Raw genomic sequence first — 27,041 nt, 5'->3', positions numbered from 1 at the left:
CTGCTGAATGGAATGAACATTCTACTGAGTAGAGAGTATGTATTGAGAGTAAATCGAAGAAGACGAAAGTAGTGACAAGTATCTGAAATGAGAACAGCGAGAAACTTACAGTAGGATTGATGGTCACGAAGTAGACAAAGTTAGGGAATTCTGCTACCTAGCCAGTAAAATAACGCATGACGGACGGGACAAGTGGGGCATCAAAAGCAGACAATCACCGCCAAAAAGGGGATTCTTGGCCAAGACAAGTGTACTAACATCTAACATAAACCTTAATTTGAGGAAGAAATTTCCGGGAATGTACGTTTGGAACAAAGCATTGTATGGTAGCGAAAAATGGACTGTGGGGAAACCGGAACAGAAGAAAATCGAATTTTGGTGGTACAGTTGTGGTGCTACAGATAAATGCTGAAAATTAGATGGAGTGATACCGTAAGGAACAAGGAGGTTCTGCGCGGAATCGGAGAGGAAAGGAATATATGGAAAACAGTGACAAGAAGAAGGGAGAGAATGGTAGGGTATCTATTAGGACATCAGGGAATAACTTCCACAGTACTAGAGGGAGCTGCAGAGGGTAAAAACTGTAGAGAAAGACAGAAAGTGGAATACATCCAGCAAATAATTGGCGACGCAGATTGCAAGTGTAGCTCTGAAATGTCTTGGCGGGCCGCATTAAACTGGTTAGAAGACTGACGACTCAAAAAAAAAAACGAGAAATCAGATATAGCAGGAGACAGGGGATTTCCAGCGACTTGTTGAGTCTATGTCACGTCGATTTGCTGCAATACGCCGGGAAAAAGGACGTCCAACACGATATTAGGTGGTATCCCATTACTTTTGTCACCTCAGTGTATTTATGCTGCGGAAGACAACCTAAAATTTAATAGAAAAGTTTTTCAAAGATATTTCCTTCTACAGCAACGAGTGTGTAGGATCCGCGATGAATTATTGACGATCGTCATTTTCGACTGCACGGATCTTTCTGCAAATTGCAGTACGAAAATCCTGGAGTGTTGCAGGAGCGTCTTCGAAGACTCTGTCCTTTAAATAACACCAAAAGAAATAGTCGCACAGGTTGAGACCGGGACTATTCGGGGGCCATTTCACATCACGTCCAACAAGTTGGACTTGTGGATTAACGGTGCCCCAGTGAAGCCCGTTTTGTTTACTGACGTCGCCATGGAGACGGAAGTGTGCCCATGAAGTTATCACTAAACCTTATCGTAAACGACTGATCAATTTTCAAAGGCCTCAGTCATCTCATTTCTAAAAGAATATCGCTGCTCCAGATCACAGTTCTTCAAAGGCTGACACAGGTTGGGGAAAATGTAAAGTTTCTCTTTCATTATCACCAGAAGAGACAGGCGTGTCGTGCAGAGATGCTGTGCTGAATGTCTTTTCGATATAATGGATGCTCACTGAACAGGGTTCCACATTTTCCAGGGTCTCAGCTGTGGCTGGTCGTCCTGCGAGGTTCTCCTTTGACACCTGTAGGAATCCAGTCGTTTCGAAACCTTTCATCAACCTGTAAAAAACGTTGTAAACATTACACAGAACCCGTGACAGAGGATGCTTCAGTTTTCTCATCACAACTGGATTTCCTGTCAGTGCTGCAATCTCACTGGGAAATGTTCGTTATGGGATCAAATGTGCTACTGATTGCGCGTTTCACCATTACGATACGTCCAAAATGCATCCATTCTAAAAAGCAAACTGAGACACTGGTGAATGAGCTATAAAAGTTCCAGGCTTGCTATACAGCAACATCACAAGGAGACTCACATACGGAATATGATTAAACAAGAGTAGACACTTTCTAACATCTATTTTGCGCCACCTAGTAGTGGTGCCTTGTCTTTCTACTGACCTCAGCATCTCATATTGGAGGATGTTCAGTTTTCCAGACAAACTGAAGGGAGAACATAAAGACTTGAATGACGCTTAGCTGGATGTTCACGAGCCTGGATCCCTGTTTTCCCGAACAGACGTTAGGGAATCCAAGGGACGCACCATAACGTTCGTGGTCCTGGAGTCACCAGCGGCCGTCCATAGTGTGGTTAGCACTGGAGTGCAAAATTATCTTCATAAACGGTCGAGTCACATTAGGGTGACCACCGCCTGTTTCGACGTCAACGTGCAATAACCACACACGGACTGCATCAGGCAGCAGTAGCAGTGAAGGGTATACAAAGCGTTTCGGGAGATGGTCGTGGACGAGGAAACAAGTGAAGTTTCTGTCGTAATGCGGAAAGAGAGCACTTTATCTGACGACCAAAAGTGCCTAATCGTTGGCTTTGGGCCAGGGGTTTAAACATTTCCAAAACTGTTCACTTGCCGCCGCGGTTGAACTAGACGGTGCATGGCAAAAAGGCGCTATCCAAAACCACTGCCAGAGCAATTATGGTGTACCATAGACCAAAGGCGTGATCGACGGCTCCGGAGATGAATACAGGCGAATATACGTGCAACTGTTGAGCACAATGACCGCCTAGATGAATCAAGGGGATACAACGACGTTCAGCGAACGTTGCTGCCTGCGTACGGACCTCCGCAGCAAACACTTCCTTCATGCACCCAAGCTGCTTGTTCATCGGCGACGAAGGCTGGAATCTGCATACCAGTACCGCAACTGGACGTCCATTGAGTGGCGACAGGTGGTCTTTTCAGGTGAATCACATTTTACTCAAATATCCTGCACCGATCGTCGGAAGCGCCCAGACCGGAGGAGGCAGCGTTTTGGTCAGAGGAATGTTTTCGTGACATTCCCTTAGTGACCTCGACATTCAGGAAGGCACAGTGGATCAATACAAGTATGCTTCTATCCTTGAGGTACGATGACATCTACCAGCAGGACACACAGCTCGCATTTTACATGCGTGATTCAAAGAGCGCCACGATGAGAGTAACGTACGCCCCTGGTCACCAAACTCCCCACTTTAAAACCCAATCGAGAATCTGTGGGACCATCTCGATCGAACTGTACGCGCCATGAACCCTCAACCGACAAACCTCTTGAAGCTGAACACGGAACTTTAGTTGGCATGACACCACATCCCAGTAGATACCTCCCAGAACCTCAATGACTCTCTTCCTGTACGTTTCGCAGCTGTCTGCACCTCAAAAGGTGGTTGTTCAGACTTTTGACAGGTGGTCACATTAGTATACTGGATAGTGTACTATAAGTTACACTACTGGCCATTAAAATTGCTACACCAAGAAGAAATGCAGATATTAACGGGTATTCATTGGACAAATATATTATACGTGAACTGACATGTGATTACATTTTCACGCAGTTTGGGTGCATAGATCCTGAGAAATCAGTACCCAGAACAACCACCTCTGGCCGTAATAACGGCCTTGATACGCCTGGGCATTGAGTCAAACTGAGCTTGGATGGCGTGTACAGGTACAGCTGTCCATGCAGCTTCAACACGATACCACAATTCATCAAGAGTAGTGACTGGCGTATTGTGACCAGCCAGTTACTCGGCCACCATTGACCAGACGTTTTCAATTGGTGAGAGATCTGGAGAATGTGGTGGCCAGGGCAGCAGCTGAACATTTTCTGTATCCAGAAAGGCCCGTACACGACCTGCAACATGCGGTCGTGCATTATCCAGCTGAAATGTAGGGTTTCAAAAATGGTTCAAATGGCTCTGAGCACTATGGGACTTAACTGCTGAGGTCAATAGTCCCCTAGAACCTAGAACTACTTAAACCTAACTAACCTAAGGACATAACACACATCCATGCCCGAGGCAGGATTCAAACCTGCGACCGTTGCGGTCGCGCGGTTCCAGACTGCAGCGCCTAGAACCGCTCGGCCACCCCGGCCAGCAATCTAGGGTTTCGCAGGGATCGAATGCAGGGTAGAGCCACGGGTCGTAACACATCTGAAATGTAACGTCCACTGATCAAAGTGCCGTCAATGCGAACAAGAGGTGACCGAGACCAATGGCACCCCATACCACCACGCCGGGTGATACGCCAGTATGGCGATGACGAATACACACTTCCAATGTGAGTTCACCGCGATGTCGCCAAACACGGATGCGACCATCTTGATGCTGTAAACAGAACCTGGATTCATCCGAAAAAATGACGTTTTGCCACTCATGCACCCAGGTTCGTCGTTGAGTATACCATCTCAGGCGCTCCTGTCTGTGATGCAGCGTCAAGGGTAACCGCAGCCTTAGTCTCCGAGCTGATAGTCCATGCTGCTGCAAACGTCGTCGAACTGTTCGTGCAGATGGTTGTTGTTTTGAGGCCGGCCGGTGTGGTCGAGAGGTTCTAGTCGCTTCAGTCTGGAACCGCGCGACCACTACGGTCGAAAGTTCGAATCCTGCCTCAGGCATGGATGTGTGTGATGTTCTTAGGTTAGTTAGGTTTAAGTAGTTCTAAGTTCTAGAGGATTGGTGACCTCAGATGTTGAGTCCCGTAGTGCTCAGACCAATTTTTGTTGTTTTGAAAACGTCCCCATCTGTTGACACAGGGATCGAGACGTGGCTGCACGATCCGTTACAGTCATGCGGATAAGATGCCTGTCATCTCGACTGTTAGTGATACGGGGCCGTTGGGATCCAGCACGGCGTTCCGTATTACCCTACTGAACCCACCGATTCCTTATTCTGCTAACAGTCATTGGATCTCGACCAACGCGAGCAGCAATGTCGCGATACGATAAACCGCAATCGTGATAGGCTACAATCCGACCTTTATCAAAGTAGGAAACGTTATGGTACGCATTTCTCCTCCTTACACGAGGTATCACAACAACGTTTCACCAGGCAACGTCGGTCAACTGCTGTTTGTGTATGAGAAATCGGTTGGAAACTTTCCTCATGTCAGCACGTTGTAGGTGTCGCCACCGCCGCCAACATAGTGTGAATGATCTGAAAACCTAATCATTTGCATATCACAGCATCTTCTTCCTGTCGGTTAAATTTCGCGTCTGTAGCACGACATCTTCGTGGTGTAGCAATTTCAATGGCCAGTAGTGTACCTGGTGCAAATTGAGTACGATCAAAGAACATTGTGAAATAGGGACTAACAGAATAATTCATTAAAGCTGTAAAGACAGTGACTTCATATTTCAAAGGACAGCATTTACTCTGTCAGGGCATACTGATTTAGGTACTTCGAGCTTTTCCTAAATCATGGCGGGATAGCTTCTTCATCAACGCCACGGCCGACCACCTGTCATAACCACATGAAACATACTTACACAGGGTGTCCCAAGAGGAATGATCAGTATTCATAGATACGACAGGAAGGATCATTCGACGTGAAAATGTCCAGTAAATACGGGCTCTAGAAAGCGTACCATAATAGTTGTGAGCATTCGTTCAGTACAAGAAATGTGTTTCACAGTAGTGAAGATGAGCAAGTGCTCATAGGTCATTCGCTTTAGAGCCCAAGTTCTCCATGAATTTTTTTCTTGTTTTGGTCCATACAGCTACTTCTCAAAGTATGGAAAGCAAAGAGCTCACAGTAGAAGAGATTTGTTTTACAGTATCATTGATGAAGAAATGTTGATAGCTCTTAAGGAATGCTTTTTAGAGGCCATGGTTACTACATTTTTTTTTCTTTGAATGGTTGTTGGTGTCATATCGCTGAATACTGACCATTGGTCCTGGGACTCCCTGTATATTCTTTGTGTATGTATATTAACGCTAATTTTTTTCATTCTATTTTGATGAAAAATGTTATTGTGAGATGGTTCCTGGATGATTGACCCAAAAAAATAAATCACCGGTCAAAAGCATGCACGGAACCGAGAGGAAAGGGGCATAGGAGTACTGATGCCTACCCACATACAAAGTTTTACTACAAGCGTTTATATCATTACATGACTCCCTGCCAGGAAAAACGAAATAAAACGTGCATGGTGCATTTGTGTATTCATTAATGTCCAGCTAAAGCACCTTTCGAGACGTTACGTACGCCGCAATCGTTCGCTGTCCACACTGCACCAGACAGTACCCGAGGGTACTACCTACGGAGGTAGCGAGACGTACCACGACTCCAAAATATAATCGCGCATACTTCGAAAAACTTCCAGTGAAAATAACCAACTGCAGATTACATTTGATAAAGCATAATTACACCTGTGTGGTCAGAACTACTTACTGATTCTTCGTTATTACACGAGTAAATTCAGAATTCTATTGGTACACACGCTTATACATAAGAACAGTCCACTTTAAATTACCCACCCGAATCGTGCGCTTTAAAGTGCTCCTTCCGGGACGGGGAGATGCCTCGGTCCTGGATCGAAGCCATCTGGTGCTTTAACGATGACTGTTGGTGTAACGGCCAGGCTGGATGTGGTTTTTAGGCGGTTTCTCACATCTCACTCGGTGAATACCCGGCTTGTACCCGAGTCCCGCCTTAGTTACGCAATTAGAAAACATTAAGAAAACTTCCACATATTTTTGGCATGAATAACACTATAACACTACATCCCGGCTGGGTCGGAGATTTTCTCTGCTCAGGGACTGGGTGTTGTGTTGTCCTAATCATCATCATTTCATCCCCATCGACGCGCAGGTCGCCGAAGTGGCGTCAAATCGAAAGACCTGTACCAGGCGAACGGTTTACCCGACGGGAGGCCCTAGCCACACGACATTTCCATTTTTACTACATGCAGACAAATGGGCTACACACATTCCGTCACAGGGGGATGGGACGGGGGGACGGCAACAGGACATCCCGCCACCCCTTTAAATTAACCATGCCAAATCCGTTACTAACCACTAACCAAGCCGACCAGGCTTCGGTGCGAGATAAAGGCGCAAGAAAAAGAAGAACTGCAGTTCAGCCTGACAGTAAAGATTCGCAATGGTACAGGCATCTATATGTTGATGATAATTCATGTTCCTATATACATAAACACTGTGAGTAAACAACACTTTCCATTCGTTGGCGAATTTAGTATACTTCCGTAACAATACTTCAGTCCAATTCTTCATTATATTCAAACGATTGTGGCGGCGCAGCGTGATTTCCCAAGTTCCAATCGCCTAGTGGTGAATTTCTTCTAAGATATGCACACCTCCTTGAAGACGCTGGCATACATTTCCTACAGGGCTGCCCATAACCAGGGGGTGGAGATCTCTTACGAACAACACGTTGCATGGCATCCAAGATACGCTCAATAATGTTCATGTCTGGAGAGTTTGATGGGCAGCGGAAGTGTTTAAACTCAGAAGAGTGTTCCTGGAGCCATAGTATAGCAATTCTGGACATTTGGGGTGTCGCATTGTCCTGATGGGATTGCCCAAATCCGTCGTAATACAAAATGGACATGATCAGACAGGGTGCGTATGTACGTGTCACCTATCAGAGTCGTATCTAGGTGTATGAGAGGTCCCATATCACTCCAACTGCACACGCCCCGCACCATTAAAGAGGCTCCACAAGCCTGAACAGTCCCCTGGTGAAATGCAGGATCCGTGGATTCATGAGGTTGTCTCCAAACCCGTACACGTCCAGCCGCTCGATACAATTTCAAACGAGACTCTTCCGACCCGGCACCATGTTTCCAATCATCAACTGTCCAAAGTCGGTGTTGACAGGCCCAGGCGAGGTGTAAAGCCTTGTGTCTTGCAGTCATCAAGGGTACACTAGTGGGCCTTAGGCTCCGAAAGCCCATATAGATGATGTTTCGTTGAACTTGATGATGGTCCAGCACTGAAATCTGCAGCAGTTTGCAAAAGGTTTGCACTTCTGTCACGCTGAACGATTCTCTTCAGTCGTCGTTAGTTCCGTTCTTGCAGGATCTTTATCTGGCCGCCGCGATAGCGGAGATTTGATGTTTCACCGGATTCCTGATATTTACGGTACACTTATGAAATGGTCGTACGTGAAAATCCTCACTTCATCGCTACCCAGGAAATGCTGTGTCCCATCACTCATGCGCCGACTAATACACCACCTTCAAACTCACTTAAATCTTGATAACCTTGTAAGAGGTCCGAGCAGATGTAATTTCGATGTATTGCTCATGCGCTGCCTGCGATATGCAAGGTATAAGAGAATCGCTGATCAGAGAGCAGTGTTGACTGTACAAACTGTGTAGCAGTAGCAGTAAGTTGTTGCCAGTGTGTGTGTCTGCTGTGGTCTGGTCTGGTCTGGTGTATCATGTTGGCTGGGCCGGTCGCGGTGCAGCGATGCCGGAGACTGAGTATTATCGTATCAGGTAAAAAAAGCAGCCTCGCGCATATCTAGTAATATTATGTAAACTCCCATGCATATCTTTTAAAAATGTCCTAATAATAACAAGCATTCATTTCAATTTAAAGAATTTAATTTTTTTTTCAATGCATGATCATTCCGATTGTTGCAAAAAAAAAAAAAATCATTTGCTTCCTTTCATAAATAACAAATGTATAGGCCAGCATTGCACAGAGCTGCGCCGGAAAAGAGCTATTGTAAGAGTAGATAGTTGCCGACTTTATCGAGGTGAGAATTTTTGCTTTTTATTCAGAATGATGTTACAGGGCCATGACGCAGCACTGCTGTCGTCCAAATTTTACCAGGTTACTGAATTTATTTTTTTATTACGAGGTTTAGGAATTTTTCTGTTTTGAGCTTATATTAAATGAGAAAAGAATTTTGTGGGTATATTAAATGGGAACCAGTTTTGTGTGGAGGTTAAATGTGAACGAATTTCTGTAGAGAGGTTACACTAAAGTAGAATCTCATTCACTATTCATATTTAATTTATTTAATAATTTCGTGTGGGGAGGTTACACTGAAATTAGAATCATTAACCAAATAATATTTAAATTATATTTTTCGTTTCGAGGTTACACTTGGCGACCCTGCCAGGATCGTATTTCTTTGTGAATCTGTGAGAAGTAGTCATATATCTGCTCTTATTTACTTAAATGTAATTTGCATCTGGCGCAACGCATTTACTAATTTGTCACTCTTTCTTTCACAGATCATCGGCAATTTATTGCTCTTTGTTGTAATTGTGTTTGTTCCAATTTTGCTTCGTCTTTGTTTCATTTTTGTGCTTAATTTTGATTTGTGAAAAATGCCACGAAAAACTGTTAACAGTACATCGCGATGTGCAATGAGTGAAATAGCCGACTCGAATAGCTTGACCGATAATATTTGCGACACTCAGTGTAGTAATGATAATCCTCCATTTACAGACAATCAGTGCGTACCGACCACTAATATTGATTTTGATGCTAATGATGAGCAAACAAATCCAATTATATCCAGAGTAAATGCAACAATTGATGACGTGGCACATTCCATTATAATGAATGCTGCTCACCCGGTTTGCAAAATTTGAATTGTGAGCAAATAATTGTTTCTAACGAAGGTGAACAATGTACTCAAAGTGCATCAGATTTGGTTGATTCCGATGTAGTGGCCAACAGTGCACATCCGATTGGCAAACCTTTTTGTAAATCACAGAATGACCAAATGGTTATACAAAACGTGACACATACAGATACACCATCACACGGCACAGAAAATACAGCAGCTAATTTTGGGATGGATCAAGTTATGGCATTATTACTTCAACTCAATGAAAAATACGACAACCAGAAAAAACAACTTAAAGAAAATATGAAAGAACAAATTAACGAATCGAACAAACAACTTAATGAAAAACAAGACAACAATTTTAAACAGCTTAGTGAACAGATTACAGCTATTGCCGTGCAATGTCATGATACTAAAGAACAATTATGTGAAGAAATTAAGGCTTGTGCTAGGAACAGTCGTGAAGAAATTAGGTCTGTGGCACAAGATGTAAATAATACACATGCAGCCACAACTAAATTACTTAGAGATGAAATTAGTGCAGTCGCTAAACAATGCTCTGAAAACGCAACACAGTTACGCGACGAGTTTAAATTAATGTCAGCAGAACTTTCACACACGCTGGATGCGAAAGTAGACGCGAAATTTGACCAACAGAACAGCCAAATTGACGAACGTTTTAATCAACACCTACAAAACAGTGAAACGCGTTACCGTTAATTTATACAGGAAGAGAATAAAGTAAAGCGACAAGTCATGGAAACAATTACTGCACAGAGACAGGAAGATAAGCGTAAATTGCTTACGAAAGCAAAAACATACGTAGACAACAATATTGCTACAGTATCAGGCGAAATTAATGCTATCAAACAGTTTAACACCGAATTACATGATGAAATCTCTGACCTTGAAACAAAAACAGACACACACACATAGTAGACTTTCAGACAGTGACCGACAGACTTGAACAATTAGAACTAATACAGGATCCCAATGCCATCAAAGCAGACGTTAAGAAATTAAACAAAACCACACGTAAAATAAAAGAACAAATTAATGCTTGCGAGACTAAAAACGATGATCAGGTAAAAATACTGACTGAAAAATATGATGAATTGGCCAGTCGTATTGATGTTATCGAAAGTAATAATGACACCAAATCAGACGATACGTCACCAGTTTCGTTTAATCAAACACCCGAATTCCAAAATTTACAGCAGACGATCAGTGAGGTAGGTTCGTCCAATAATACATTACGTAGAAAATTGTCATCTTTACAGCACGAAGTGACGGAGATGAAAAATATTTCAGCCTTTAACACAACACAGCATACGCCACTTTGCGAACATTCGTCAGACTTACACAGCCAGTATAATTTAGGTAATTTACAAAGAGTACGTGAGTTAGATTCCGAACAGTCACAGACAAATAGATTCTCATACAATCCTGAACCTGTTCAGACATACAGAGACGATAATTTTGATTACAAGCACTTTCTATCAGTGAGAAAATTTAAGGTATTTAAAAATGATAGAGCACAGGTACACATTTTGGACTGGACACGACAATTTGCTTTTGTATTTTCAACAGCATTGCCTGTAATGCAGAAACAAGAACTGGCCTGGATACAACAATTTACTTTTGAATTTTTACCGCCATTGCCTGTAACGCAGAAATTAAAATTTATTTGCAGTGTGTAAGAGACCTCAGGGGATTCATTACACTTCGATGAATATGTGCCGTAGCGTGCACAGGGCCCCGAGCCGCAGTAGTGTTGTTTCCTCTTTAGTTTTCTGCACTGCTGTCTTCTCTTTTACTATCCTTTATATCTATCAAAACAGCTCTTCAACTATCGATCTATCTAGAATTAAGAATGAGTAAAGAAAACCCGATATGACAAGTTTTACCGAAAGTGACATTTTCATTAGACACTCCCGAAATGACAAGAACTATCAGCGTAATTTTAATGACAGACAAAATTACAATCATCAGTATGTACAAAATTTTCAGCTATCGCAGACGAATTTTGGCAACAATAGAGGTTTTTCCCAACAACAGCAACAAAACCAGCCGGTTAGCATACCTAACCAACAATGCAGTCTGAAGGTCAACCAAGCTTTAATGTGTCGCCGCGTACACATACAGCGTCGGCTCCACCAAATAGTAACGCACAGTAGCAAGGAAATCAGTACGTACAGAAAACACATCGTTTTAACTCCTATCGCAACGCACCGTATAGAAATGACTATCATGACAGACGTAAAAGTAATGAGTACAATTTTCAGCGTACGTTTAACAACAGTCGGTCTTACTAGCAGCAAAATCATCCGCAACAACACATTATCATGAATGAACCAGACAGTAGATATCACCCCGAACGTAATACGTGAGGAAGACATAACAGAACAGTACAAATAGTTGAAATGCCACAGCATCCTCCCGCGTCAGATAGAATTTGACTAGATACAGTACAGGTTGCATCTTCCAGCAACGCAAGCAATACTTTTGACACGCAGAATCTTGTTCACGAAAATGTTATTACTTTTGACGGCATCCGTGACACTCTTTCGCAGGAAAGACCAGTTATTGAAAAAACCATTTCACACCCTGTCATTGAAGTAAAGATTGGATCATCCAAATTTTCAGCAGTAATCGATTCTGGATCACCTATGTCAGTTATAGATGAGGAAACTTTCAACGAATGTAACAAAGAGAATACCTATCCTATATTACCATTAGGCAAAACTAGAGTAAAAGCAGTAGTATCTGGTAAAGGAGTAGGTGTAAAATTACAAACACATTTATCATTTTGTATTGCAGGTCATACATTTCACTCAAATTTTTGGATTGTTCCCTTATTGACAACAGACGTCATTTTAGGTACGAATTTTCTGGTACAACATGACGCAATTATTGACTTTCAAAACTCCTATTTAATGTTAAAGGATGAAAATGTACAACTGGCTTTAGAATTTCAGCACTCTTTATCTGCAGAAGAACAAACAATTAATCGTACAGAGGTCATTTCTGCATCGCGTAACATAGACTGTCATTCCACATTGTTCACAGATACGTACGTACACAACTACAATACTCCAGACGAAGCCGACTATGACGCTATACAAATGATTTCTGATAAAGCTAAACAGAGCAGTGAAAATGCAGACGACGAACGCACGCAACTGCGCAAAATTATTTTACAGCAAGCTCCAGTTTTTGACAACGTCCCTGGTACTATGTCCGGTTTTATGTATGAATTTCAAGTTAAACAGCACGACACATTTAAAGCCAAACATTATCCCATTCCGTATATTCACAGAGAACAAGTTAAGAAAGAATTGCAAGCTATGCTTGACCAAGGAATTATTGAACCGGCAGTTAGTCCGTACATAAACCCACTCCATATTGTTAAGAAAAAGGATGGTTCACTTCGCCTCGTACTTGATTCGCGTCACATCAACGACATTATTATTAATGAAACAGATCGCCCACAGACACTAGAAGAACTTCTACAGAAATTTCATGGTACTGCTATTTATTCCATATTAGATTTGAAATCGGGATTTTGGCAAATTCAGCTCCATCCGAACTGCAGAAAGTACACGGCTTTTCTCTGTTTTGGTGACTGTTATCAATTTTGTAAATTACCGTTCGGTTTAACTATTTCTTCAGCAGCATTTATTCGCGGTTTGAATAGTATACTTCCGACAGAACTTAAAGACAGAATCACAACGTATGTAGACGACATTCTTATTGCAGAAGTTAACTGGTCTGAACACAATCTGATTCTTGAACAACTGTTACGAACTTTACGTGCACAAGGACTCACAGTTAATCTCAGCAAATCGCACTTTGGGAAAACTTCTATACAATTTCTTGGACATGTAATTTCAGCAGAAGGCATTGCGCCTGACCCGGAAAAACTTCAAGCTTTACGTGACATTACTGTTCCTACGACGAAGAAACAACTACACAGCTTTTTGGGTTTAATTAACTTTTTCGTAAATTTAGTCATTACTCTGCTTTAGACACCCCTAGATTATGTCAATTGACGGGTAAAAACACTATTTGGTCCTGGGATAGCCAAGCACATTCTGAATTTGTGAATCTGAAAGAAGCTTTGTTGAACGCACCACTTTTATCACATCCAGATCTTACTAGAAATTTTTCCATTGCTACCGACAGTTCTAACACCGCTTTAGGCGTACACATTTTTCAGGAAATTGAAGAAGATGGTACTACAGTAATTAAAAAGATCGCCTTTGCGAGTCGCATTCTGTCACCTGCTGAATGCAATTATTCTGTTACAGAACTTGAAACATTATGTGTTGTACGGGAATTTACGAGATTTAGGTATTTTCTTTATGGAAGACACACTACCGTTTACACAGATCATAGAGCTATACAGTTTTTACTTTCCGCTAAATTTACACACGACAGATTAAGCAGATGGAAACTTTATTTACAGGATTTTAATTTTATAATTGTTCACATTCCCGGTACACAAAATATTGTAGCAGACGCACTATCCCGTTCTCTCAGCAACAATCAGCAAGACATCGCAACCAACTTCTGTAAAGCAAATTTCAGCCTCATGTATATTCAACAAGTTGCATTTGAAAATTTCATTTCGTCGTCATTACGAGACATAGCACAAGAGCAGAGTAAAGACAATGTATGGAAAGAAATTAAACACCTTTGGCAAGATAGGAATAATGTTACCATTAGAAACCATTACACTGTACGCAATAATATTCTGTTTCGCCGCTCTCACCCTGACAGCAACAACTGGTTACTATGCATTCCTGACGAGCTTGTTAACAAATTAATTTGGTATACTCATTTAAGTTACGCACATTATGGAGCCAGAAAATGTTTTCTAATACTGAGACAGAACTGTTATTTTACCAACATGGAGAAACATATTCGACGAGTTTTAGCGTCATGTAAAATCTGCCAGAAAGCTAAGTCAGACACGACTTCACATATTCCTCCGTTACATCCCATTGTACCTGTTAAACTGAGACACATGCCGCTGTAGAAATTTTTGGTCCGATTCCCAGAACTAATAGAGGTTTTTGCTACATCTTTGTCACTGTTGAACTCAATTCAAAATTTGTTACCTTCACCCCGTTACGCAAAGCTACTGCTACATCTGTTTCGAAAGCATTTGTAAAACATTTTTTATTTCATGTAGGGCATGTATTGAAAGTAATTTCCGACAATGGCTCACAATTTCGATCTGCTATATGGACACGTATGTTACAAACAAGAAACATTTCTCCGATCTATATATATCCAAGTATCATGCTTCTTCGAACCATTGTGAACGATTAATGAAAGAAATTGGTAAACTATGTAGAATATACTGCCATAAAAAACATATTGATTGGGACACACACACACTCTCATTCCAGGATTTAATTAATTCCATGCCAAATGAATCTACTATGCTATCTCCGACTGTTATACTGAAAAATGTTGAACCACCTAACAAAATTAAAGAATTAGTATCCTTTCCTACATCTCGTCGACTACAACACCATGAAATAATTGACATTGCGCTGAACAACATCAAACGTGCCGCAGAGAGCCAGAGAAGACAGCAAAAACAGGTTTGTACACGCCGTGACTTTCAGATTGGACAGAAGATATTAGTACGTACACACTATTAATCTAACAGAGGAAAGAGTAGATGTAGTAAATTTGAGCTTCTATATGCAGTTTCATACAGAATTCGCAGCATTCGTCACCCCAATGTAGTACACGTCGAAACTCTGAGAACCAGAAAAAGTAAAGGCAATCACCATGTCTCCAATATTAAACCCTTTATTGAATGTACATACTTTATGATTTATCACACTGTAATGCCTTTTCCTGATTTTTATATGACCAATGATGCAATTATTTATTATATTTTTCTTGGCAAGTGCCTGGCAAGGTAAGGTTAGCAGGTCGTTTTTCTTGTCGTTACACATAAGACCGTGCACATTTTCTAGATAAACTTACATATTTTATGAACAATTATGCAATTCTATCTAGTGACATATTAATTTTATCAAATTTTTCTCCATTAAAGTCTTCAACTCTCGCCTCTATCAACTACACAACATACAAGCTGAACACAAAGAAAGTCATTTCTTGTCATTATATATCAGACCGTGCACATTTTCCATTTTTCACGTGTGTATGATTGTTTTCCTATTTGTTTGTATGCACTATGAAATCTTTAAGATATAACAAACACCAGTTAACTATGACATTTTTGCCTTACGATATCTCAACATCGTGACTATTTTACATTTTTTTTTTTTTTTTTGCTACTACATTATGATACTCTGTGTACATTTTTGCACCTGCACACTGTCTATGTTTTTGACATATTACGTTTTCCATCATGCTATGCTGTATGCATAATTATATCACTACAAACCAGTTTTTATTTAATGGGTATATGATTTAAATGCAAGACATTAATCATTGTTCATCATTTTCAGAAAGCAATAACGTGTAAATGAAATAAATGAGACAAACCACAGTGGATTACTATGAAGTGGGAGTTTCACCTTCGGAATGAACGAAAGAAGATGCAATACCTCGTCACGAAGAGTAAATGGATCAGAATTAACAAACATTAACATGAATATACTATACACATCGTATAATAGCAGTCTTAACTAATTTTTTTCTTTCAGAATACGAGGCGATTGATGCAGGCTGTCAGACTGAACTACACATCTTAGTTTTAGTGATGAAATACGCTAGAAATAAGGAACTCTATACTATGAATAGTTGTATGAAGTAAATGGTAATATGAATAATGAATAATGAAGTGTCTTTTTGCAGGTGATAATGAATGATGATGAATAGTGATGAAGAATATGGTAATATGAATAATGAAGTTTTTCTTTGCAAGTGATGATAATAATGAAGTTATGGTGATATGAATAATGAAGTTTTTGTTTACAGGTGATGATAGTGATAATTTTATATGGCCACTAAATGCACCACTTTTAAGTTTTTCTTTGCAGATGAGGATAATGACGAAGTTTATATATTTACTGTTAGTTAAGAAATGCTATGTAGTTATTTAAGTATTTGTTGCAGTTCGTTTTGACATTTTGTCTTATGTCGCATGGTATAATGACTGAAGGTTTTGGAAAGGACAGCTAGAGTACATATATATTAAGTACACATTTCATTACCTGTTAATTCGAAGTTCACTACTTTTCAGCATAATATGCATTTCTTCTTTCAGCTTAATAATCCATTTTGTATTTTTTCTAGGAGAAGCTATTCATGAAATTAATGTGCTATAAGCAGTTAATCATTAAACCTGTTCTAGTACTTGCATTTTTTTACCCATTTGTGTGTGTCATTCATGAATGTTATCACATATACTCTACTTGTTTCATAACCTTGCTACAGCTGATCCATGACGAATGACGTTACCTATCCTGATTTGCAGCAATAAGTCAAAAGCAAATATTTTCATGTCCCAGCAATTAATTATCGATCCCAACGCAATGCATTGCTAGCACAAAAAAAAAAAAAAAAATAGGCCTTGAATCATAGTTACAGTGTGTTACATTTTAAATATGTCTTATGTCGCTGGAATGATCAGTTCTGAGTAATACCGAATGATGTTTTCTAATCACGGACCTTGAGTAATAGTTACAGTGTGTTACATTTTCAATATGTCCTATGTCACTTGAATGATGAGTTCTAAGTAATACTGAATGATGTTTTGTAATAATGCATAAATACTATCCCAATAATTTCTGTAAATAATATTTTTGTTATACTCTATAAATGCTATGCCAATAATTAACTCTCATTTTGAATGATAACTACTGAATAATACTGAATAAGGTTTTATAAAAATATGAGAATACTTTGTAACTGGCCAATGAGTGCCAATAATTATTTTAAATATGTCGTATGTCACTTGAATGATGAAAAATGTTTTGTACTATTCAATACTTGCTATATGTTTAGTAACTGGCAATGAATGCCACTGTTTCTTATTTTAATTTTGTATTATGTCACCTACATGCTATTGTATATGAATACCAGTAGCTTGATGCTACACTCATTAGCTCCTGTTTTGAAGGATGACTTCTGATGGTTTGTACCTGGCCAAAGAGTGCCAATGATTACTATAACTAGATGAATTACGTAAATGGTATGCCATTAATTAACTCTTGCTTTGAATGATCACTTTTAAATAGTATATAAAAATGGTTTGTAACTGGCCAATGAGTGCCAATATTTACTGTCATCAGATGACTTATAATATTCTGTAATACTCTATACATAGTACAGAAATATTTAGTAACTAGGCAATGAGTGCCACCAATTACTCAAATCGGTTGATAGACTAGTGTAATTCTCAATGATGACTAGCATAAGACTTAATGTCCTTCATCTTCTGACCTAATTACCAGAAATTACTGCAATATACGTTTGTCTGGTCTATCCTTATGATCATGGAGCACTATATTTGGTTTCTGCACTAATTCTACGTTGGTGAAAGAGTGTGGTGTTGACACATCATGGTGTCCACTACCTTGAACAATGAAGATGTTATTATGGTTCCACTGTTTGGTGTACCTAATGTACTACCAAAATGATAACATTGAATATTCATACGACATTTCAGTGTCTTGACTACACTGATTAATACTTCAGGGAAGAGAACTTGAGATCGTCTCACTTGGTGTTGTGCTTCTGTAGAAAGATATGGACTTTCCGTGCAGCTTTGTGCAACCTACTGTGCTACAACCATGATGCAATCCTAGTTCTTGTAATATGGTAAAAAAATACTGCAGTGCGTACGCACTTTATGTCATTTGTTAATATGTTTTGTACTCATTGCGTATACATTTTGTCATTGCTAGGTATGTTCTGTACTGCAGTGCGTATGCACTTTATGTCATTTGTTAATATGATTTGTACTCATTGCGTATACATTTTGCGATTTCTTGATATGTTCTGTACTCAGTGCATGTGCACTCTATTTCATTTCATGTTCTGCACTTATATATATATGTATATACTCTGTGACTGTAAACTTAGTTAATTAAGAAAAATTTGTTGCTCATGGCAAGTCCAATTGACTCACTTAAATCTTGATAACCCACCACTGTACTAACAGTAACCATTCTAACCACCGTGCGAGACACTTGTTGTCTTATATAGGCGTTGTCGACTGCCTGTTTACATATCTCTGTATATGAATACATATGCCTATACCAGTTTCATTGGCGTTTCATTGTATTTATGTCTGTAATACAGGGTGGTTATAATTAAAGTTCCCCTTTTTGACATGCTATAACACGGAAAATAATTACCGTACGAGTAATAAACATGGCAGAACTAATGTCCAGAATATGACCTGCGTGATTTCCATGCGTTACAGTGGCACCGTCCAGTTTCGAACTATGGTCACCAGGTCCTGGATCAGTCATCGTAATTCATAGACACCTGACCAGTCGGAGTGCGCTTGTTGACGTGACTTCCACAGTTTATGGCACTTCTCAAACATTTTAGTATCGAAGTATCAAAATATTAATAATTTTTGGAGGAGCACATATCAGTACGTCTGATTACTACGAGATCCAACTCCCGCTCTACTCTAGTCTCTACCCAAAGGAAGCTTCTAGTTCCCAAGAAACTCGCGAATGTGCTAATTTCTGTTTGGCAGAGGAACATCACGGCCAATTGGGAAGCAGCATCAAGTGCGATCAATACCACACATACATACAGAACTAATCAAAATTCGTCACTGAATCAGAACAGTGAATTATCATAAACAAATTTGGAAAAGCTACAAATACAAAATTAATTTCCTTTTAACAAAAACTGTTTTTCCGGAATTATAATCTCATTTCCCCAGTATCATACACTGATGAAATAGTTTATAAAATTTTCCCACTACGAATGACTAATACACATGTCATTCTCGAACATTACTCACGTGACGTGTTATTCAATGTATAGTATAAAATTTTTTCATAAAACAGTATTTCACATTCACACCTTATTTCCCTCTCAAAAATATACAGAATAATAGTAGTAATTAATAAACAATCAGAAAATTAAACAAACAAAATCCGAAATATGATTAACAGTATTTTGATTGCCTTTCGAACACTGTCCATCAGCTAGTATCCTATATCATATGGTACACATACACTAGAGCCATCTGAGGCCACCTGTCTTGAGCGTGACTCAGACCGCACGCCTGTTCACAAACTGCCATTTCCGAAGGACGATGTACAGGAGCTGCACCTCTCACCCCCTCTAATTATGAAAAAGTTTGAAATTAAAATTTTTGAATAATTAAACTCAAGCGTCAGGCCTATCTCTTAATTCAGTAGTTCTAAAACAACGTAGCCTATGATTTACAAAAACTCAAAATTCTTCACAAAATTACAAGTTATACAAATTCTTTTTCAAAACAACAAATTAACTTGTGTTTCTCAAATAGTTCAGATTGTCTACAGTATTTTAATAAAATAATAAATCTCAATCATTAAATCTTTCCTGCACTTTGTGCTTTATAGTGCGTCCATGGATGCTTGTAGATTCATACTACCTTATAGCTGATATTTCACTAGTGTCCTGCTAAATTATGAATCATGTATCTTATATTGTTGCGGCATCTACGTATGTTGCGTCCGTAAGATTTGACCTTCGTCTATGGTGCAGTCTTCAGTTGGACGTCCATAGTTCCTAAAAACAGAGTTTCGTCTAACACTACTACTTTTGAAACGTCCCCTTAGAATAATTATACATGACTGTGCTTAAACTGACACACAATATTTTTAGCGCAACGCAATCTGACTTTCAAAAATCCCTACAAAAAAATGGCCCTGACTAACATTAACCTATACGTTTCACAAATCGCTTACCTCACAAAAATCTTGGTTACTCGAACTACTGCAATACAGCGAGTGCCACTACTGCCAGCTAAATAAAAGATTCAAACTACTGAAGGCACTAACTACTGATAGGCATAGTTAGCAAATGAAAGATTTTCATAGAGAGCAAACAATGTATTTACCTTAATAGTGTTGAAAAATCATAATATACATAGCAGTTCATGACATCCAGTCTTACAAATTTCAAAACTCCGCCATTTCTTTCCCCACATCCACCACTGGTGGCGGCTCACCTCCAACTACGCAACGCTACGCGCTGTTCACATCCAGCTGCCCAACACTACAATGGCAGACAACAATGCAAACTAGCCACAGACTGCACACAGCACAGCCAGTGATTTTCATACAGAGCGCTACGTAACGTTGCCAATAAGAAAACATAAACAGCCTACTTACATAGCCCACATGCCCCCACAAAAAATTTTACAAATTGTTTTGGGCAGTGGCCAATAATGATTTGATAAAATTTTTCATAATTACTATAACAAAGATATCAAATGCACACACTTATTGATACAATGTTGGTCCAAAGCTAAAATTTTCTCACAGTCCATAAAGACAGTCCTGATCGTTCATCACAGTAAAATAACAGTGTTTTTCTCAATGTCTGAGCAGTAAAAGAAAATGCACACGGAAGTAGTGGATTTCCATGCAGTTTTGAAGAAGTAGTGTTGTCCTTCCAACGGAAAGACAGTGCTGACTCTTGACATGCAGACAGGTAATGGGCCACAACGGAGCAAACCCACAGCAGAGTCATTCGAAGTTTTGAAGAATACTGGTAGGTAGGTCATCACAGAGCAGACCCACTGTAGTCCTGGTAGAGATAATGGTATTGGTGGCCACCAGAGGTGCAGACCCACTGCAGTCCTTGTAGAAATAATGGTATTGGTGGGCTATCAAACGTGCAGACCCACTGCAGTCCTTGTAGAGATGGCCAGCAGCCATCTGTTGCGACTGTGCAGGTGCACAATCACCATCGAAGAGTCTTGCAGAGAATATAGCAAGTCCATGAACCACCACTTGAGCACACACAAAGTTTTTGGAATAGTCCTTAGAAGTCTTGCAGACAATATAGCAAGTCCATGAACCACCACTTGTGCACTCACAAAGTTTTTGGAATTGTCCTTAGAACCAGCAATGTTGTTAATCAGTTCCTTGCTGAATTATTAACACATGTGCAAACACTATCAGTCCCTACTTCTCACATATTGTCCATATACTATGACCAACAGACACGTGTGCAGTGAAATGTAACTTACAAGTTACTTAATTTAATGAACTGGTGTCAATTACAATTTTATAACATAAGAATACAATAACAAAGGTACAAAATACATCATTAAAGAACATAACAATACAGATAACATTTGTAGTAATACAGGCTTTACAAAAGAATAGAAATATACATATACATCAGTGTTACAGGAATTATGACATAAGTACACACATAAAAGATCAGAATAACTTTCGAAACATCAACATGAGCATTAAAACAAAACAGAATAAATAATGTCTAAACATCTTTACAAAGTAAATAACATAGTATTAGAAAAATTCTACAACATAACAACATCAGCTAAACACATAAAGACAGGAAAAACACAAATACACAAGGGAACACAAACACATAGTGGGATAACACAAGGAAAGGACAGGGTTTCTTTTACTGTAGTATTTTGCAAACAAAACTTTCTTTACTTCTCGGAGATCTCCCTTCATTCTTCATTATTTCCAAAAAGTCCTATCTATACCTGCTTTCCGTTCTTTTTTCGTATAACTTCTCAATGCATTTCTTCCAATTCATCACAACTCGTTCTCTTATATAGCGTACCCCCTCTTAAGCTAACTTAAATCTACTGAGCTCCGATGCTAAACTAAGGGATGAGGCAATGCAGCAGCATAAAATAATTAATACAAGCAGCAATGAAAGAAATGTAAATTGTTAAAGCAAGCTGCAGTAAATCTAAATTACCAAGCAATGCAACATTACAACTAATATGAGCCAATGTGCAGCAACAAGAAAAATAAATCAGTAGTAAAACTAGCTTAACAGAGTAATACAAAGTAAAATTTAGTAGCACTGTGCCTGACAAACAGCAGCAGCAAATGCAATAACTTATGTCTAAACATGACAAAGCTCAATCAGAAAAAATATTACGCTAAAGATAGCCATGTCTAATACCTATATCACATCTTAATACTAGAGTGATGCATCAGAATAAGTTACTGTAGCAGACAAGTTACCAAATAGTTTAAAAAATTATTTATGCAGTTCCTGTGAAGGGAAATGTCTATTTGTGCTCTCTTTTCTAAGAAAGTACATCATAAATGTATTCTTTCCTGGGTCTGTAGACAGAAAATAGTGATATTAGTACATCTATTAAATTTTATAATAACCAATGCTGCAGTGCAGCTAGAAACTAGATATTAAACGAAATGAGCAAATATATATAGCCTATATAGAGCAATGCATGAAACGTCATTCACTAGGCAAATGGCGTCTCCAAAGGCAAAAGAATCTCTTAACTAGAAAGACAATAAATGTAAAATGTTCCTCATCATTTCATTAGGCATTTCAGTAAATATCATAAATTAAGAGCTCCACAGTGTAATCATATGTTTCCAAGTTTGAGTGTGTCGTATTTGTGATGCTTTCTACAAAGAAATGTCAATAGCGACGATAATGGCCTCCCTCTTTTTTTTACCTGTGCCTCTGAAAAGGCACACACTAATGGCTTTTTCTCCAGGCATCTGACACAGCTGGCCGCTCAAGACGCATTACGTCAAGGTCACTTGTCTTTCTTACCGAAATATTTACGACAGCAGTTTGCACAACTGTGACAGTCTCACATAAAAATTTCACAGTTCGAGAATTTGCGTTGCAAATCTGTAGAAACGAAATCCTATAAGTATACCAGTGTCCAAAAAATATTAGTCGGTATTGTGATACATTCACGCATTTAGACACATTTCATAGCTCTTAAAGTACGATTCTTGGTTTCCAACATACTTTTTCACAAGTCAGAGTGCCTAACCACTACTCATTATTCCTTACCTTATTACACATATACATATTCGTCGACATTTCTTCAATATTTCATCATAATAAATACGTAGCATAATCAAATTCCTCATATAGCATCAGCTTATTGATCATAAACATACCGCAACAGCGTAATAAACATCGTCATCATAACATCATAAAATCTCAGCCAAATCTCAAAAAAGGTGTAGCTTTCTGCAATAATGTCAAAACCTAAAAAAAATTCTCTGCTCATTTCAATAGTGTCATCTACCTCAAACGTACTTTAAAAATCATGCTCCTTTACCAAATACATCATTCAAAGCTCTCATAGTATCACAATGGTTCCGAAAAAATATGAACAGTTCACAAAGTACAGACAAAATACAATCTCATAAGTGTGAAGTTACCCAACTGTGTAATTGCGTAAACATGTGTCACTGATGTAGTAAAAAAAATGTTTATCTCTCAGTTAAATGACCAGATAGCTGTGTAATTATGTGTTAGAGAAATATGGTACCGATGTGTAAAGTTGTACATGCAAATACCATATTAGCTAGGGCTCCTTGTGCCTGCCAAACACATGGTACACAAAGTAAGCGTGTACCCCCCAGAGGATTAATGTAATTATACCCTCAGGTGTTACAGATTACAGCAATGGAATGAAATGTATCACGGAAAACTTTCTCTGTAATTCAAAAATGTTTAAAAGTAAATGTCTTAAGTACAAAATTAATCACTCAAATGCGTGTCCTGTAGCGCTTAACTATGCTCTTGTTGTAAGATAATCTCTGTGAAAGTGTTGTAGTTATCGTCCTCCGAAAGCTAAGTTCTGCAGAAGTCAATGTACTTACCTCATGATAAACAAAAGTGAAATGCTTTGCGTATAGATATCGTACTTATTACGTACCTTACCGTGATCAAGAAAGTACTATAATGTAACGTATTGTTGTGCTGCGAAAAAGGCTGTCTCATTGTAGCTATACCACAAAAGTTATAACTAAAACATGTTTTACTTTCCAGAATAATACATAAAACTGTGCAGACATAAAACAGAAACACCGCAAAAGCAACATTGTAAATTGTCACTCATTAGTAGCGTCGTGATAAAATCGTGTAGTTGTCACATAAACTAACCACTGTGTCATCTGGTATCCCTCAGAAAGTACTTTAAATCCAGAATGTATTTTCAAGTAAACCAAAATGTGGCATTAAAACCTCATTAGCAGTACCAGTATATGTTCTAAGTATGTAAGTCTTATAGTCGTTACGTAATCGTGCAACTAACAAGCAAGAATGTACACGCACAATAACACTTTGTCGTCTGTTCACCATAACAACGCATTCGCAATTACTTTTCTAAGTTACCTATGTTCCTGACTGGATAGTTAGTTAGCTTTAAAACATAGTTGCATGTTAACAGTTTGTAATTGTGACAAAGAGTACTAGTAACGTGAAGTGAAAAATTTTATAACAAAGACTAAGTTAAAAAGCAGATTATCTCTCAATAAATGGTTTTACATGTGAAATGTGGTGTAACCCTTTGCTCTTCCTAGTATGCAGAGTTTCAACTTTAACGCAATTATCATATAGTATACGTCGGTAACGAATACTGGAATTTTTCCCAAGCTTAGCATCTATGTTATTTTTCCCTGAGCCAGCCGGCGCACGTGGCTGCCTAGGGTGCGAGTCATTGTCTGTTTCTTTGTTGGCGCCCGTCGTTACTGGGATTAGGAGACCTAGCTTCTACAAATTCACCTTGACGAGAAGGCCCTGCCCTGTTTGAAGCTCGCCAGTTCTGATGGAATTCAGGTCTGTCGTTTTGTCGGTAGTTTACATAGCTTCTTGTTTGTCGGTCATGTGGTGGAGAATTTCTCCCGGAATCGTAACTGCGTGGTGGACCGTTGCTTCTGAAGTTATTCTGTCTCCCTTGATAATAATTATTTTGGTTCCTAAATTGTCTGTTTCTCTGATTGTCTCTGTGATAGTCACTACCGCGGAGAGGTGATCTTTCCCTGTAATTATTACTACTCTGCCAATGGTTGTCATACGGGTGGTGTCTGTTTTGTTCACGATTTGTGTTGTGAGAATAGCCTTGTCGTTTCCAGTTATTATTTCTTTCGTCGCGGAATTGCGACGGATGTAATTGTTGTGTTCCTGTCTTCGCGTTCCGCGATTGTCAGAGTCAATTTCTAATTCTTGTAAGAGTCCCTGAAAAGCTTCAATGTCGTCTTTGCAACGTCCTGCCAAAATAATATGCCGTAAATGTTCAGGTAATTTGGTTAAGCAAATGCGGATGAGTTCTGAGGGGCTGTATGGGTTTGACAGGTACTGATTCTTGTGCAACATGTCTTCAAAATATTTCACAAGACTGGAAAATTCAGATTGTTCGAAGTGTTTCATCATTATGATGCCATGTTTTACTCGGTCTTGTGTGGCTTGAGACCAATATGCTGAGAGGAAGGCATGGTAAAATTCTCCTTCACTGTGGCAATCGTGAATGACCGATCGCATTCTTACAGTTGGTTCATTCTCTAAGTAGCCACACATAAATTCTAATCTGTGTTATAATGACCAGTTGGGAGGAAAACAATGAGAGAATTGATGGAGTCACGCTTGTGGATGAATGTCGTTGTCAGAATTCTTAAATGTTTTGAATTGACGTGTAGTAATGAACAGCTTGTAGTCAAAATCATCATGTCGGCGAGTAGCATATCGGTCATTGTTACGTCGTGTCGGCGCTTCCATCTCAAAATTCGGTGCACCTTGCCAATTTCTTTCATAATTTCCGAAATGCCCTGTGTTATTATTTTGTGGCTTTTCCGTATTTGTAAGTCCCTCTTCCCGTGTTGGAGCGCGAGTGTCCTCTGAAATATGTAATTTTTGTATTACTTGTGCCAACTGATCTTGTACTTCCCGGATTTCTCTTTTGTGTTGCTTATTAATTTGATTCTGATTTTGTTTGAATTTCTTAATTTGTTCATACTCCTCTGTGTCATTAAAGACTACCAGTTTTGTGTCATTTAGATTATCATCTACCTTCATAGATAAATTATTTAGCTGATCCAAAAGTTCAACTACTTTATCTGATAATGAACTAATTTCCTCCATGTGTCTTCTGAACCAATTTTCAGAGTATCTACTGTGTCCTTTAAGTTTTCTTGAGTTTTTACAAGTTGCGTAACCGAATCAGTAGATGCAACTGAGTCAATTTTAGCTTGCAAGGTCTCATGATTTTGATGAACAATAGTTTGCAGTTCTTTTATGGCTGCTTCGTGATTCTGTAATGCATTTTCTTGCCGCGAAAAAATAGGTTGAAAATGCTCACAAATCTATGTTTTTACGTCATTACAGACTTTTTGACATTTCGATTCAATGTTATGTAACTCAGTAGTAAAATCTTCACGTGTTTGTTCAAGTGTGGTGTCTAACTTTTGAAGCTTTTGCTGTGTTTGTCTCTGATTTTGTTCCATTGTGTCTAACTGGTGTCTAACTGTTGCTGTGTTTGTCTCTGATTTTGTTCCATTGTGTCTAACTTTTGAAGATTTTGTTCCATTGTGTCTAACTTTTGAAGCTTTTGCTGTGTTTGTCTCTGATTTTGTTCCATTGTGTCTAACTTTTGAAGATTTTGTTCCATTGTGTCTAACTTTTGAAGCTTTTGTCCCATTTGTTGCATTAATTGTAATAACAATGCACTGGTGTCTGAAACATGTTCCTCAGTGCTATTCGGCAATGCATTTGAACCGGCAATATTCGCAGTTTGAAATGCAGAAAATGTGTCT

Source organism: Schistocerca americana, chromosome 3 (genome assembly GCF_021461395.2).
Source record: "Schistocerca americana isolate TAMUIC-IGC-003095 chromosome 3, iqSchAmer2.1, whole genome shotgun sequence".
Lineage (NCBI taxonomy): Eukaryota > Metazoa > Arthropoda > Insecta > Orthoptera > Acrididae > Schistocerca > Schistocerca americana.
This window is presented reverse-complemented; position numbering follows the sequence as displayed.